This window comes from Thamnophis sirtalis, unplaced genomic scaffold (genome assembly GCF_051295495.1).
Source record: "Thamnophis sirtalis isolate CommonGarterSnake01/CBP01778 unplaced genomic scaffold, rThaSir2_p1.2 scaffold_1, whole genome shotgun sequence".
Taxonomy (NCBI): domain Eukaryota; kingdom Metazoa; phylum Chordata; class Lepidosauria; order Squamata; family Natricidae; genus Thamnophis; species Thamnophis sirtalis.
In genome coordinates this window covers 110,892,091-110,908,729 of record NW_028261381.1, presented here as the reverse complement: position 1 = coordinate 110,908,729, position 16,639 = coordinate 110,892,091, and the positions used below count along the sequence as shown (strand labels likewise).

The following is a 16,639-nucleotide window of genomic DNA, read 5'->3' as shown; positions in this document are numbered from 1 at the left end:
ACTTATTATTTATTTAATAATATTTTATTTATTAATTTAACAAAACTTGATCATAAAACTCAGAACAGCATATCTTGTACACATACAATCACAGATCTAGACACCCACCTGTATGCATAAATATTTAAAACAATTGCTAAAAACAAATGCTTTGCATTTGGTAAAAATCTGACAGCAGAAATATTTAAAAGTTGCTGTGTAAAATATGAACACGCTACTGTTCATAAAATATGAACACGCTACTGGGAGAATAAAACCAACTTGGCGTTGAAAAGACAAAGAAGATACCTGGCACATCTCACTGCTTTGGAGGCTATACCCAAGAAGGCACCTATAATAAAATTGATGAATTTAAACAATAGACATAGGCAGTTGCGGATTAAGGCTCACTGGTGCCCTAAGCACTGACAAATCTTGGTGCCCCTCTCCTTTGTATATACTGTACAAATCTTCATTGGTTTTTTTTTCTTTCTCAACTTTGTAGTGCCCCCTTTGGGCCTGGTGCCCTAAGCACGTGCTTAGTCTGCTTAATGGTTAATACACCACTGCACATAGGGTTTAGCTAAGGGAAAGAAAGCTTTGTGGATTGGTTGGGAGTTTCTTTGTTGTTAATTACTGTGGTTTTCAGGCCTCCTCCCCCCCCCCCCCCGGGAGAAAGGGGGTTAGAGGGAGTTTAGACAGGATGTTGAAGCAATCCTCTTCCTTGACTCTGCTGTTTTGCTTGGCTCTGCTTCTGGGTCAATTTGACACCCGAAAAAAACTGAGAAAGCACAACATGTTTCCGCTGCATTTCCCCTCTATTCTTCTCTTCCTGCTTGCTTAGAAGATCAGTTGAATGGGAAGGTAGGCCGATACCTGGGCTGGAATATTCCATGTGATTGCTAAATGCCAGCAAAGAGACATACTGGATAGAAAACCCCTGTATCTCTCCATTTCTGGAGGTCTGCACCCCAAATATGCTATCCCTAGTTGAGGGGGAGAAGCAATAAAGCAGGTTATAGGTCCCCTATGAGGGAATGAATGTTAAGTTAAAGGTAAAGGTTCCCCTCGCACAGATGTGCTAGTCGTTCCTGACTCTAGGGGGCAGTGCTCATCTCCATTTCAAAGCCAAAGAGCCAGCGGTGTCCGAAGACGTCTCTGTGGTCATGTGGCCAGCATGATTAAATGCTGAAGGTGCATGGAACGCTGTTATCTTCCCACCAGAGGTGGTTCCTATTTTTTCTACTTGCATTTTTACATGCTTTCGAACTGCTAGGTTGGCAAAAGCTGGGGCAAGTAATGGGAGCTCACTCTGTTACGTGACACTAGGGTTTCGAACTGTCAACCTTTCTGATCGGCAAGCTCAGTGTTTTAGCCACTGAGCCACCATTGAATGAATGAACGTTAGCTGGTGTCTAAGAAGACCAATCTTAGTTCCTGGTTTAGTAAACTCTTAAATTGCTCCAGCTCAGTTGATGAAAGAGTGCATAGAAGACTCTTGTAATAATTCAACCTGACCTCTTTCATCGTAACACCCACAAACTTTTGGCTCACCATGTTCTTGTCACAAGTGGCTTTGTCTTTGTATTATAGAGATAGTCAAAGATGACTCACAAAATTACTATGCAACCATGCCTGGATTTAGAGATGCCAGTTTACCATGTGGAGACCATGTTTATGTTTTTAAATTCTTCAGTGTGATGGATGTTGGAAGGAATAGTACAATACCATCATTTCATGTCTTAGCTCTTCAGCCAAGGGCTTTCATGAGCAGGACTCCAGATATCCTTTGATCCATTTTCAGGGGTGGGGGGGTGGGGGGTGAACTAGAGAAATCCCACTGTGAAATGTTTCTACTGAAAGAATAAATTCCAACCATTTGTGTGTGCTGAATATCAACAAAAAGAGCAAAGGATTCCCTACCTCTATGCTACCATTTTCATATCTTTCGCATCCAGGATTGAAAACATAGTAGTGGTTTCAGAATCAAGTTCCTTGTTGCTCAGTTTTAGGGTCTGATAGCCAATGACAGGCCACAAATGTAGAGTGAGAAATGTTGCTTGGACCAAAAATCCTGAATACACTGTCTAGTAAAAAAAAATCTAAGGAATCTTTAAGGGGTTGCAAAGAAAATTGATAAATTTTTGAGCAAAATGCTAAAATAATAATCCTCTTCTTTGTTGTCAAAACTGAATGAGAAAGGTACTGGAAGAACTCCTACTTTTGTTCAGGAATAATTACTAAAATGCTTGGATTGTCATTGTATGACAATGAATAATATTAAAAGAAGTCTGGGAGGGTGCAGATGCATAATTAAAAAACATTTTATTGAAAATTTTGATTTCAATAGTAAAACCAAATACAAATAAAACTCAAAGAAAGAAAAATAGAGTACTAGGAAAGGAAAAAATAAAAAGAAGGTAAGATAAATTAAAATATATATATAAAGAAATTACTTCTGATCTTCATCACAACTACTCTTCACTCCTAGAAGATTACAATCCATACTTCATTGATTTTTAAACCTGGTGTCAACAAAAAGACCATAAAGGACTGCAAGAATTTTATAGAAGCATATTTTAACCTTGATCAAACAATCCAACTTTGTATTTTTCCGTTACATCTAAAATCTTGATCCTTAATTCATTCAGATGTCAGTAAGATTTTTAGTTTCTTTTCAATTTTTCTTTCCCCTTCTTTGAAGTGTTAGTAAATCTCTTCTGTAAAGCCAATAAAAAGTCATTATGTGGGTCATTCTCTTGATTTATCAATTGTATTTCCAAGGAAACTATATGAACCTGATCATAGGAGCAGCAGGTACCAAACTGTACTTCAGGAAGTCATTACATAAGCTTGAACTGTAGTATATTTGAATAGTAATCATGGTATAACTATTTTGCTTTTCTTTTTTTTAATGCATGCTCAACAAATGCTTAGCTTGAAATTGGTGCCAACCTTTACTCTCTTAATATACTGTACTAACACAAAATTTGCATGCTATAAGCAGTAACATTTATAATTGTCTTGGACTAAATTTATACACGGTTAGAGAGACCAACTAATATATTCACTTTGTTATAACCCTTTCACTGGCTATTCTCCTCTATTCCATAATCTAGAATTGCCCAGATCTATGAATTTATTTTTCTCAAGTTCACAAGTGTCTTAATGTCACTTAGAAATTTCACTGGCTGAAGACTATATTAGGAAATAATTCTCGTTGATATATCAAAAATTACTTTTAAAAAATTTAAACTTTAATCTTAGACTGTCTACTGTCACCTCACCCCATTCCTAAGAGGTCTTTAAAGGGCGTGCATAAGCACACCAGCGTGCCTACTGTCCCTGTCCTAATATTCCCTTGTATTCATATTCATTTCATGTATTCATAATCATGTTTACATTTATATCTGTTATCTAATTCATGCTTGATGAAATAAATAAATAAATAAATAAATAAAATAAGTATTATAGTTGGAATTATTTCTGAATAAACATGCATAAGATTTTGCTGTAAACATCTTATGCAAACTGTTTTTTTGTCTATGCCATCTAACTTTGGCCTTTCTCTTCCATCCCATTGTTCACAAATTCTAAGCACATTGTGAAAATACAACTGAACAAATGGTCCATGAATCGGTGAGATGGTATGGAAGCTAAAGGATATATCGAGATTAATCCTCAGATGTACTGCTTAACAATTGCCATGGCTTCTTCCAATGTAACTTCTGAACATCCCTGTGCTCGTATATCTACCATTCTCCAAAGTTCCCAGGGGAAAGGGAATGGTTATTAAATCAGCACATCTGTAATGCAGAAACATCCTGAACAGAACAAAGATCAGAAACAGATGTTTTAGGTAAGTACGTATATAGATCAGACAAACCAGCCGAAATCCAGACTAAGCCACATTTTAATCCATCTTTCAGTAGCCTCCAGATGTGTTGGGAGTACCGTTCTTAGAATTCATTAATCAAGCTGCTTGGAATTCTGGAAACTATAATCCTAACACACCTGGAGAACACTGCTTTGGGAAAAACTGTTAATCTCTCTCATTCATTCATTCATTTTCTATAGCCACCCTTCTCAACCAATGACCATGGGCGCTTTATAAGTCTATAGAAACAAAAAAAAATCCAAAATAAATACATATAGCAGCTGAGATAATTAACAGCAAAGCCCAAAGTGGAGCCTGTAGCACATTCTGAGCCCCAGGGTCAGTACACAGACAGGTTTTTAAAGTCTAATGAAATGCCAGCAAGGTTAGGAACATTGTTGTGTAATGGTAATTAATTTATGGGACCAATTTCAATGAGACTAAGATAAATTTAAAGTAATCTGGATTTCAATGGTTGTATTTATTAATTTGTTTAGTGGTTCCATATGTACTCTACTTTCCTATTCGTAGAATACTCAACGACAAGAAAGCAAACACATTCTAGTAAAACAAGTAAATCAATTAAGGCAATGGGGAAAAAAAAAACAAAATTTAGCAGTACAAAGCACATTTACCGTAGTCTCATTTTTGAGCACTTTGAAAACCAGTTGGGTTATTTGACTATTCTAAGCAACTTCTCCTTTTTAATTTGCAATCAGAGACCTTTTCTATTCTTCTTTGCCACTTTTAAGGGTTGTTTCCTGCTTCAGTCTGATAGAAAAAAATTTCCTTGGCCACTTATTCAACAGCTCTGAGTTCCCCATTAAAGAAGTAACCGGGAAAATTTAAACTGGTTGGCCTGTGGCGAAAATGAAAGGGGAAATCTCTAAACATTCCATCACTCATGATGAAATTCTTGCTATTGCAAGTGTCTCCAACACTTATCTGTGCTACTTGTTACTTAGGTAAATAAGTACCACAAATCAAGTGAGAGTTTTCTAGAGTTTCCTTATTGTGAAAGCGAGGAGGGCGGACTAATGAAGATAACTAGATACAATCCGCAGTTGGTTTGACTATTAACAGGAGAATGAATGAAGCTCACAGAGGATGAGAATGAAAAAGAAGCACCTCTAATTTCATCCTCACAAGCTTGGTAGGCAAGAAAGGACAACCCTGCATTAAATGCAGAAGAATAAACAAAATGGTGCATAGGCAGAAAACTGGACCAAGAAAGAAATGAACATAGCAGCAACTGGAGCTTACAGTCAAGAGGAGGTCTTTATAGCATTTTCTTGGTCCTTCCACTCCATCATTATGAGGTATATGACATAGGCTCACTTTCTAAAGATTCAAGTATTTGTGTTGTGTTAGGCAGGGTAGAGTGGGCAGGGCGGGGCCAGCCAGGGGTGGGATTCAACCAGTTCACACCACTTTGGGAGAACCGGTTGTTAACTGTCTAAGTAGTGTGGTGAACTGGTTGTTGGAAGAAATCATTAGGGCAGAGAACCAATTGTTAAATTATTTGAATCCCACCATAGCACCCCGCCCCTCCCACCTCACTCTGCCCCTCCCAGGAGTCTCCACATAGCCGTTTGGGATGTCAGGTAAGTACAGGACCCGTATGGAGGCTTGGGGAGGGTGAAAAATGGGCCTCCTGGAAGTCCAGAAATGGGCCGTTTTTGCCCTCCTGGAGTCTCAAGGAAAGTCTCCAGAGCCCAGGAAGGGCATAAACGCTCCCCCCACCATGGTGCAGGAGGCCAACTAGGCCACGCCCACCATGGCCATGCCCACCCAGCAACTGGACAGAGAACCCATTGCTAAAAATTTTGAAGCCAACATTGCAATGCTTCACACATGGAAGAATGGATCCCTCTAAGATCTGAATATTCAAAAGACATCCTTAGAAACAATTAAAATTATTGGATTATCCTTACCAATATATACAATAGTTGAGGAGAGAAAGAGTAGCTCCTGCATTGGACAGGCAAACTTCAGGGTTATTCTTACCTTCCTTTCCATTTAGGATCAAAGTGTTACAAAGTGTCAAAATTATCATCCAATGAATACTCATTTATTAAACTTTATATAGCACCAGCTGTCAAGGTTAGTTAAGGATGTCCTGACATGCTCATATAAATGTCTTATCTGGCCACTGGATAGGTAGCACTTCCTTGGCAATTCTTTTCTAAAAATAGGTTTATTGTAGTGTAATATTTGGAAGTAAGCATTTGCCAAGGATATTCTGAAAGAGAGATATTTCTCTTTCAGATCACTGTAAGTTAAATTTCCTGGTGCTATTTGCTGCATATAGGTGCTTCTTCTGTTGTGATACCAGGAATAGTCTTCAGTCAGCAACTTCCTATTTCACTAAGGCCACGTCTATACTGTGAAAATATTCTCAAATTGTAGTAAATGTTACTTCTCCTGTCATCAGATTGTTCCCTTTCCCCATTTCCACCTACTATTTCTTAGTCCATAACTCTCCTTTTTCCATGGCAGTGTTATATAGGTAAGTCTTCGACTTACAACAGTTCATTTAGTGATTATCCAAAGTTACAATGGCACTGAAAAAAGTGACATGATCATTTTTCATACTTAGGACTATTGTAGCATCCCCATGGTCATTTTAAAAGTCAGATACTTGACAACTGGTTCATATTTATGATGGTTGCAGTGTCCTTGGGTCATGTGACCAGCTTTTGCGACTTTGTGACAAGCAAAGTCAATGGGAAGCCAGATTCACTTAGCAACCATATTGCTGACTTAACAACGGTGATGATTCATTTAAAAACTAGGGCAAGAAAGGTCATAAAACGTGGAAGATCCCTTAACAAATGTTTCCCTTAGTAACAAAAAAATTGGGCTCAATTGTGGTTGTATATCAAGGTTTAACTGTACTTCTTTGGTAGTAACAAAAGTCATGGACTTGATGGATGGAATTCATGGTAGAGCTTCTTATTATGCTGGAATTGCTCTAGTTAGGACATTCCTAAGCCATCGTTAGATTTGCATGGTTTTGCTTTGTGCAAAGTCAAGCAACTGTGGTTTATGTTTGACCAGATTAGGATTGACTATGACAGGGGTAGGTTCCTGCCAGTTCTAACCTCTTCTATAGAAGAGGTTCCACAAATCTACGGTGCCGTTTGGAACCAGTTCCAGCTCCTTCCCCCCGCCCATGCACACATCATCAAGATGAAGAGCAAGAGGAGGAATTCTGGGAGTTGAGGTCCACAAGTCTTAAAGCTGTCAAGTTTGAACACCCCTGGGGATTTTTTTTCCTAAAGGGTTAGGGGTGCAAGGGTCTTGTAACTTGACAGCTTTAAGACTTGCATACTTCAATGCTAGAGTTCCTGAGCCAACATGACTAGAGGAGGAATTCTGGGAGTTGAAGTCCACAAGTCTTAAAGCTGTCAAGTTTGAACACCCCTTTTTTTCCTAAAGGGTTTAGGGGTTCAAGGGTCTTGTAACTTGACAGCTTTAAGACTTGAGTGCTTCAAATGCCAGAGTTTCTGAGCCAACATTTTGGTTGCTAAGCAAGAGCATTGTTAAGTGAGTTTCACCACATTTTACAAGTTGGTCACACCCACCCAATCACATGACTGCCAAGCCACTCCCACTCAGTCACATGGCTGTCAAGCCACTCCTACTCGGTCACATGGCTCTCAAGCCAATCCCACAAAGCAGGCCACACTTACAGAAGAGGTTCTAAAAAAATTTGAAACCCACCACTGCGTTGTAGGTAGGTCCTCCAAGGTCCTCTTGCACCTGCAAAGGAAACACACTGTCTTGAATGTGAGTGTGGGCACAGTTCAGATTCAGAATAAAATTTATTCAGCTCGTTTGGCCACATCCTGTTTCACTTTGTTTACTGCACTGAAATCAGGCAAATTACTTTTCAGTTTGATGGAGACAAAGATAGATTTTGCGCTACTATTCAGTTGGGAGTGAACATTTGTTTTAATGGTTGGCCAGAGAGCCCAAGACAACAACCCCCATGTCATCAATTAGTGGTATTGTTTTCTTTTTGCAGAAAGAGCTGCATTTTCAAATAGTTTAGAAACTTTTGCTGGAGAAAAATGGCAATCTTTATTTTTACTAAAACTGATTTTATTTCATATTTAAAGATCTCTCAATCAATTTGTTACTTTATTAATCAATTGTTAAGTTGTCCGCAGTTAAAATAGGTATCTCCTTTTTGGAGTTCTATCTTCTGTTCAATTCCTTGGTCACCAATCTTTTTATGCAGTACATAGAGACTTTTTAAATATTACCTATTGCCGGTGATTTGAATGTATTGAAACTGTTCTTGTTCTGTGTGAAATGGGAGAGAGATTATTTTATTAATGCCTAAATTGTCGAGGACCATCGTGGTATGTCAGACAGGTTATCTGAAGGTGGCCATTCTCCTTGTTGTTATTTCAGCTTGTTGTCTGAGCTATTACTCAAGATTTTGTGGAGTTCAAAACAACAGAGATCACAGACAACAGTGGGAGAAGTAATCATCATGATCCCCCACCCCCGCATATGTACATTAGCCTTCCACAAATAGTCTGAGGGGTTGGATTGTAACTCTTAAATGCCCAGGTTACATTGGAAGGCCCCAGATTGAGAAAGGCTGGCATTTACCATAGATATCACCGCCTTTGGCTTTCCATTTTAATCTTTCCTAAGAAATTGTGTTTTCCAACAGTTTCAATTTACAGGTCTGTGTAAGGAAATGTCATTTAGTCTCTTTCTTTATCTAAGTTTTATTCTGCAATAGGACACAATTTCTTGATTTCTATGATTTTACAGTCTGGCAGTAAATGTGATCTTTTTCCATCTATATGGATATCACTAGATCTATTCTAGAATGGTTAAGACATTGGGCTGTCAATCAAAATGTTGGCAGTTTGAGACTCAAGTACTCAAGACTCATGATAGGGTGAGCTCTGGTTACTTGCACCAGCTTCTGCAAACCTAGCAGTTCGAAAGCATGCAAATGTGAGTAGATAAATAGGTACCACTTCAGTGGGAAGGTAACAGTGTTCTTTGTGCCTCAGCGTATAGTCATGCTGACCACGTGACCACAGAACTGTTATCAGACAATGCTGGCTCCCTTGGCTAGGAAGCAGAGATGAGCACTGTCCCCTAGATTTGGAAATAACTGGACAGGGGATACCTTTACCTTTAGATCTAATCTGAGTCAAGTGCATCATTTATGAAAAATTCAGTAGAACTTATCTGTGGTACCTTTCTGATTATTGGTAGAAGCTGGTTGATATTCTTTATCTATTGTAGTCTCATAGACTTCATCTCAAAGCAAAGGTGGGCAACCTTTTCAGAGAAAGGGGCTTTATGAAAATAAAGATTGGGCCCTCTCATAAAATTGCTTCTATCACTTCTTTCCTTGATGATATAGCCTCAAAATCAGGGATGTGATCCTACCGGTTTGGACTGGTTCAGCGAACAGGTAGCCCCAACAATCAGCTGGGAACGAACCGGTTTGTTCCAACTTTCAGTTGGGCCCGCCCGCCCCTGCGCTATACTCACCTATATTTCCTCTTTTGAAGCGAAGTGCGTGTGAAGCAAACCCGTTATTAAACCAGTAGGATCCCACCCCTGTTCAAAGTGGCATGTGGCTGTGATCCTGGCTAGTCATGATGGGAATCTGTGGCCTTTAATATCTCCCTGGACTTTGAATGGCAACTCATTCATAGTACGTACCAGGGGTGGGTTTCAACCGGTTCGTGGCGGTCCCTGTGAACCGGTTGGTCGGCGAACCTGGAAGTAAGTAACTTCCAGGAACGGCGAAGGGCTCGCCTGCCCGCCTGCGGTCCTTACCCGGTTTTGATGAGTTCTGCGCTTCCACGCATGCGCAGGACGCATACAGCGCCTGCGCGATCCTCCAGGAGCAGCTGGAGCGTCGCACAGACGCTAGTACGCATGCTTGCACCGCGTGCGTGCACGAGGACGCCACCAACCCCGTTCCAACCGAACCGGTTGGAACGGGGCGAGAAACCCACCCCTGGTACGCACCCACACTAATTATGTGCCAGTTAGTTGCAGAGGTACGTATATGAATGTGTGGCTCCTAATCTTACAGCACTGTTACACCTTCAATTAGAGTGTCACTTGGTAGAAGATCTGACTGGATCTTGTGACTGTAATAGAGAGTTGATGTCTAACATTTATTGCAGGAGGTCTTGTCACTATCAATTTATTGTGAAAGGACAGCTACAGGAAATGGCTTCAAAGCTGGCGATGCTATATTGAGTTGACCTAGTTCTACACCTGAATGACTAGGGAGAAAAAAAGGTGGAAGAATTCTTTGGTTCAGAAAACTCTGGAGCTTTATTCAGAATGTTTATTCAGCTCCCTAAAGCAATTCCTTTTTGGAATCTGGGATTCTGCATTTACTGTGTTCTCCTCCTCCCCCTTCTCTCTCAATTTTCCTGCAGTTGTGTAGCAGATGTGATTATTCCCATTGTGAGATGGGGGATGCATTTGAGGCCGCTTTACCTGGGTCATTCCCATCCTGTAGAAAATCCCTTTTGCCTTTTGAGAAGAGAATGCTTAGCATTATTATCATCTGTTTAAGAAAGTAGAGATCCTACTTAGGATGATCTTTCTTATAAAAGGAATGTAACTTTTCACTTTTGTCTGCATTTGTACCTTTGTTCATTGCTGTTCTTTTATAGTATTTTTTTTCACTTAGGGGACAGCTTTTTTGTACATTGCCTTCCACTATTCTATTTATATTTGATTTTTAAAAAGCATTGCAACATGGCAGTCAAAATAATTTTAAAATATTTTTATTCTGAAATTGGAATGAAAGTACTTTCATTTCTTTCCTTTTGGCTTTTGATATTGTAGTTCATTCTGTGGGGTCACCTTTTATCTTGTGCCATATATCCTAACTATGTTTACCTGGCTGTAGGTCCCAATTGTTTTATTAGGCCTTACTTTCCAGTCCGAGAGGAAGTTTGTAAGTTTGTAAGTTTAATTTTATTTATAGGCTGCCCAATCCTGAAGGACTCCAGGCGGCTTACAGAAGGGAAGAGAAAGAAAGTAAAAGAAAGTAAAAATAAAATAATACAAGTTAAAATGACACAGATACATTCATTTCAGTCGGGGCTGGACCTCAACAATGTGGTCAACAGCCCCAGGCCTGCCGGAAAAGCCAGGTCTTGACAGCTTTTCTGAAGGCCATGAGAGTGGGTGAGGTCCGGATTTCTGGGGGTAGTTCGTTCCAAAGGGTCGGGGCAGCCACAGAGAAGGCTCTCCTCCGGGGAGCCGCCAGCCGACATTGTCTGGCTGACGGCATCCGAAGGAGGCCAACCCTGTGGGATCTTACCGGCCGCTGGGAGGAAAGTGGCAATAGGCAGTCTCGCAGGTATGCTGGTCCTAAGCCATGTAGGGCTTTAAAGGTAATAACCAACACCTTGAATTGCATCAGAAGACCAATGGGTAGCCAGTGCAGCTCGCGGAGGATAGGTGTAACATGGGTGTGCCTAGGTACACCCAATATCGCTCGTGCAGCTGCATTCTGGACTAGTTGCAGTCTCCAAACGTTTTTCAAGAATAGCTCCATGTAGAGCGGAAAGAAAGAAAGAGAGAGAGAAAGAGAGAGAGAGAAAGAAAGAAAGAAAGAAAGAAAGAAAGAGAGAGAGAGAGAGAGAGAGAAAGAGCCAAGGAAGGGTAAGGAGATCCCCTCTGTGTGTGGACATTGGCAGGATGCAGGAGCACATCTCAAATTTTAGGGATCCAAACTTTTTTCTGCAGCCTGATGGAAGAATTTCCTGTCCTTCCATCTGCAAAAGGAAACTCCTGCGGGGGGATGCATGAAAAAAGTGCTCATATCCTGAAGATCTGAGCTCTATTTCTGTGCTCTGCTGTAGGATTTCCCCTCTTCTTGTGCACAGAAGGGAACTCCTTTGTTGGGCTGCAGAAAACATAGCTTAGATCCCCAAGATCCCTGCAGCCCAATCAAAGACTCCCTGTCCCCAGTGCATTGAAGGGAGGGAAAATCCTTTGATTTTCGTAGGAGCTGGTAGACATTGCAATCACATGACTGCAATGAGCTTAGCAAGTGGTCATAAGTGAAAACAGTTACCTAGCTTCTGGATCATGGTCATGTGACCACAGGTTTGTGGGGGGACGGACAATTTACAAGGGCCAGAAGTGTTTTATGAACTGTAAAACACCCTTCAAACAGGGCGTTCAAACAATTGTTAAATGGACCACCTGCATTACTTTTATCAGTAAAACTACAATTGCACAATAGTTGAAATGCTTGCCTTGCAAGCAGACATTTGGTGATTTTAAACCTGCCAGAAACATATTGCTTTTCAAGGGATTTTCACAGTCATTTGATATAGAAAGCTTTTAGTGGGGAAAAAAATGTAAGTAGGAAATGGTGTACCACTGGACTTAATCACCCTGTTACTCTAAAAAAGCCATAGAAAAAAATAGCTAGCCCAAGGAAAACAAAATAGAAATTAGAAACCTGGCAGGTTTTGAATTAGCAATCTTCTATTTGCACAGCAATAGCTGTAACCATTGAACTGTTCTAGCATTTCTGGTTAAGATAGCTTTAGAATGTGTTAGAAATTACAGGACTGAAAGAAATCTGGTTTTTGAGATTGCACATATGTACTTTTGGATGCTTTAATCTTCGGTATATAAATTCAATGTAAGTATGTGTGTGTGTATTTGCGCATAAAACACACAGATATAAAAATACATGTTCATTAAGACCCACCCAAAGGAGGCAACCATTTTCCCGGGGCAGAAATTGGAAGAGCACAGCAGCTGAAGGAGGAGGTGGTAGCCTGATATTCAGACTGAATATTTTTCAGCTTGTTGCCAAAGTGTCGAAGACCAGACAGATTTTCTGAAGATAGCTCAGAGTCAAGTTGACCCAAGCACAAGATAAATGAAGCTTAAGGGTGCAGCGTGGATATGTTTTTTACTTTACAGTATGGTTTACTGTTTAATTCTCCTCTTGAATCTGGTCTTCAATCTCTTTAGACCAGATCCAGTTTTGTACCATGTAGAAGCTAGAGGCTTTTCATGAAAATAAGGGGGGAAAGCAATTTAGCCATCCCCATGTTAACATTTTTGAAATATTTTGTGTTGGTGAAAAAATGGTTGAGCTAAGGTTTTTTGGAATCACTGATTTGACATTCTGCTTTGTTAAAAAGGCTGCCGATAAACCAAAATCCAAGACCCATGTCAAAATCATTCTTATTAAATGGTTGTATTTATAGCACCTGGGAATTTGGGACTGATGGATTTTCTTTTGTGGTATTACTCTGCACTTGATCATGTTAGCAGAACAATATGTGCAATATTATGAGACTGCTTAAAAGTACTTTATAAATAATCAGGTGTAAAAAACCCTAGTTGCTGATTTTTTTCTCCTCTAGCCCTAGTGCTGACATTTAAAGATAAAAAAGATGTATCAATTTAAAACAATCTTTGTCATAGGTAGATTGTAAAAAATTGCTGGCATGACATCAGTAGGACAGAAGTTGAACAAACTTTCAAGTAATAACATGTCTTATTGCTGAATAGGATGAGGAGGTGACCTTCCAATTGATCCTAGTTTCTAGGCTTTGAATGTAGACTGGTTGTAGTGAAATTGGGACAGATATTTCCTTAGATTTTTTTCCTGAAAGTATAAACATGGATGGTACCCAGTGGAAAAATTGCAAGGGCAAACAAGTAGGATCATTCAAAGAGCGTATTATATCATATGGGCTTATTTGTCCATGTTATCTTAGCACTGATTACTGTCTCAGGCTGCAGACTTACCATGATCTTTGGCTGTGGTCTTTCTACTTTTGTGTGACCTGATTCTTTGTTTAAAATAGAAATGCCAACTGAATGTTGATCTTTCTGCACATGTCAGAGTTAACATTCACCACAGCCATGATGGCAAACTTATGGCACGCGTGCCTTCGCCAGCTGCTCTTCTGGTTTTCGGCAGTTGGTCTTCATGGGTGCAGAAAAATGGCCAAAAATGCCCCCAAAACAGACTGGTTTTCAGGCCATTTTATGGACCATTTTCAGGCCATCTTCCGGGCTGTTTTCAGGCCATTTTGGGGCCATTTTTTGGGGCTGAAAACTGTCCGAAAAACAGCCTAAGAACCCTAAAATGGCCTGAAAACAGCCCAAAAAAGAGAGGCATATATGTGCCAGCCAGCTGATCTTCAGATTTCCGGTGTTCTGGCATGCACACACGCACACACGTTTCAGTTCGATGCTGAAAAGGTTCGCCATCACTGACCTATAATTTAATTTAACAGGGTCACCAACAGCATTAATATCATTGCCTTATTATTGCCTTCCCAAGGCTTTTCCATCCATTCTTCATCCAGACAGACAGTACCTAAATTTGATAGATGATAGATAGATAAATAGATAGATAGATAGATAGATAGATAGATAGATGATAGATAGATAGATAGATAGATAGATAGATAGAAAGAAAGAAAGAAAGAAAGAAAGAAAGAAAGAAAGAAAGAAAGAAAGAAGAAATAGACAGAAAAAATCCTCCTTTCTCAGTTTTTGGCTGGATTCAGTTTCTTAATATATAGATCGGTTTGGCCTAGCACCAGGCTAGAAAGCAGGAGACCATGAGTTCTAGTCTTGCCCTAGGCATAGATGCTGGCTGGTTGACTTTTGAGCCAGTCATTCACTCTCAGCTCAACCCACATCTCAAGGTTATTTGTAAGTAAATATAGGAAGAGGTATGAGCATAAAGTATGTTCACTGCCTTGAGTTATTTATAAAAAATAACAATAACCAATATGGGATTAAAATAAAATATTTGTTATGTTGACTTTTGAAAATAAACCACAGTGAAACGAAGACATAACAAAATACATGTTAAGGAAAGGAAGCAGTTTTCAGATTGGGCATATCTCCAAGTGTTTTTGTGAGGATGGGCTTCCTGCAATCCCTGGGCATATTTGGCAACCCAAGCCATCTTCATCAGCAATGAGGGATGCTGGGAGTAGTAGTTCAGCTGTAGCTTGGGTGGGAAAATGTTTAGAAGGCAAAGCCTAAAATAAGGTACCGTATGCAGAAACTACAATATATTGCACAACTATAGGACAAGAAGTTTCTTCTTGTTTTTCTGTTTTCCTTGAAGCAGGGAACATCTTCAAGGGAATATCTTATTTCACAAACCTGGGGTACAATGATATAGTTTTCTGTAACCTGCTCCCAAACTATTGACACAGCATACTGTGCTAGAAATGTCTAGCACATTAGTAGGTTTACTTATCCCAGTCCACTTACATGGTTTTGAAGACTGAAGAAGGGATAGATTTCTTTCTAGGATACTTTCCAGATGGTAGTTTATTTTTTTTTAAATGTACGCAATGGCAGAATTACAAATGCAGGAAGCATCCATTTCAGGTGAAATATGAGTTACTGCCGCTCTTACATGGGGAAGATGGGATGACCTAAGTCTGTAGGAGCATAGAGAAGATTATAAGATCAGTTTGACTATGTTGGGGGTGAGGGAAATATGATCTGGTTGGCTAAGGTTTCCCCTGTTTACTGCTCAGTAAAGAGAAAAAAAGGTCATTACTGTGGTTTCTATGTGCTTGAAGATGAGCATTTTTTTTTCTGCTGAGCTGTACTTTTTTGTGCCTTCATGTGAAATATTTATGCCTTGTCACCCCAGATGCACAGGATAATGCTCCAAGTGGTCCTCCACATTATTGTAATTGCTTCTCACTCTGATTCTGTGATCTGGTCTCCCATGGATATCAGAAATATTTGGCTATTGCAGCAAAGAGCAATATGAAATATACCTGCAAATAAATCATGCTCTATATTCAAAAATGAAAAATGAAATTTTGGGATGGCTTTCAGAGCTTTCAGATTTGAACATTATTGAATATTTGTGGGAAATTTTCAGGCAAGCAGCATGTATCAGGAGACCCAGGGGTGGGCTTCAAAAAATTTAGCAAGGGGATCTCTGCCCAGTTGCTGGGTGGGTGTGGCCATGGTGGGTGTGGCCTAGTTGGCCCTCAGCATCATGGCAGGGGGGATGTTTTTGCCCTCCCTGGGCTCCGGAGGCTTTCCTCGAACCTCTGGGAGGGTGAAAGTGGCCTCCCCAAACTCCGGATGCCCACCTTCTCAAACTTCTGGTAGGCACATTTTTGCCCTTCCCGAGCCTCCATGCGTACCCTGAACTTACCTGCATCCAAAATGGGCTGCGTGGGGATCCTGGGAGAGGCGGGGTGGGGTGGGTGGGGCAAGCCAGGAGTGGGATTTGGGGGTTTCCGAACTGCACAGAATCTTAGCTAGAGGTTCTCCCGAAACCCCTCCGAACCCCCAGCAGGCCACCCCTGAGGAGACCTAAAAGTATTTTTCAGCTAGATGAGTTCTGCAGGGAAGAGTGGTGAAATCATTCCCAAAGCAAGAACAGACAGACTCTTAGCGGGCTATGGAAATGAGATGTCACAGAGTACTGACCGAAAGTGTGCACTTACCATACTCATAACTTTCTTGATTTTTTTTTCTTTTTTTTGAATCTTTGAAGAATTGTACTTAAATAATAAACATACATTTTAATTTACAGAAAGATCTCATGTTTATTATAATTCTATATTCAGGTTGTAACTGCATCGGTCTCCTTATGGATTCATTGAAATATACAATTTGACCAGGTGTCTGCATCTACTACGCTCTGCATAGTAACTATAGCCCCCCCCCCCAAAAAAAAATTCTACCTAACAGCAATCATTTGTATTCTCTTCTGGAAAAGTTTTATTATGGAAA

At 40.1% G+C, this 16,639-nt stretch overlaps 1 protein-coding gene across 6 annotated transcripts in view; it reads left to right on the top strand.

The window, feature by feature from the left end:
- The window catches only part of DPF3 (double PHD fingers 3), a 208,596-nt gene that overhangs the window by 52,235 nt on the left and 139,722 nt on the right, over positions 1 to 16,639 (top strand). The window contains exon 1 of one of the 6 annotated variants that reach the window (XM_087721832.1): positions 3,518 to 3,838. The exons of the other annotated variants lie outside the window; for them this stretch is intronic. The gene's annotated coding sequence lies outside the window, so the exon portion shown is untranslated. Of the gene's footprint in view, positions 1 to 3,517; positions 3,839 to 16,639 lie in introns of those variants that run through there. 6 annotated transcript variants of the gene reach the window in all.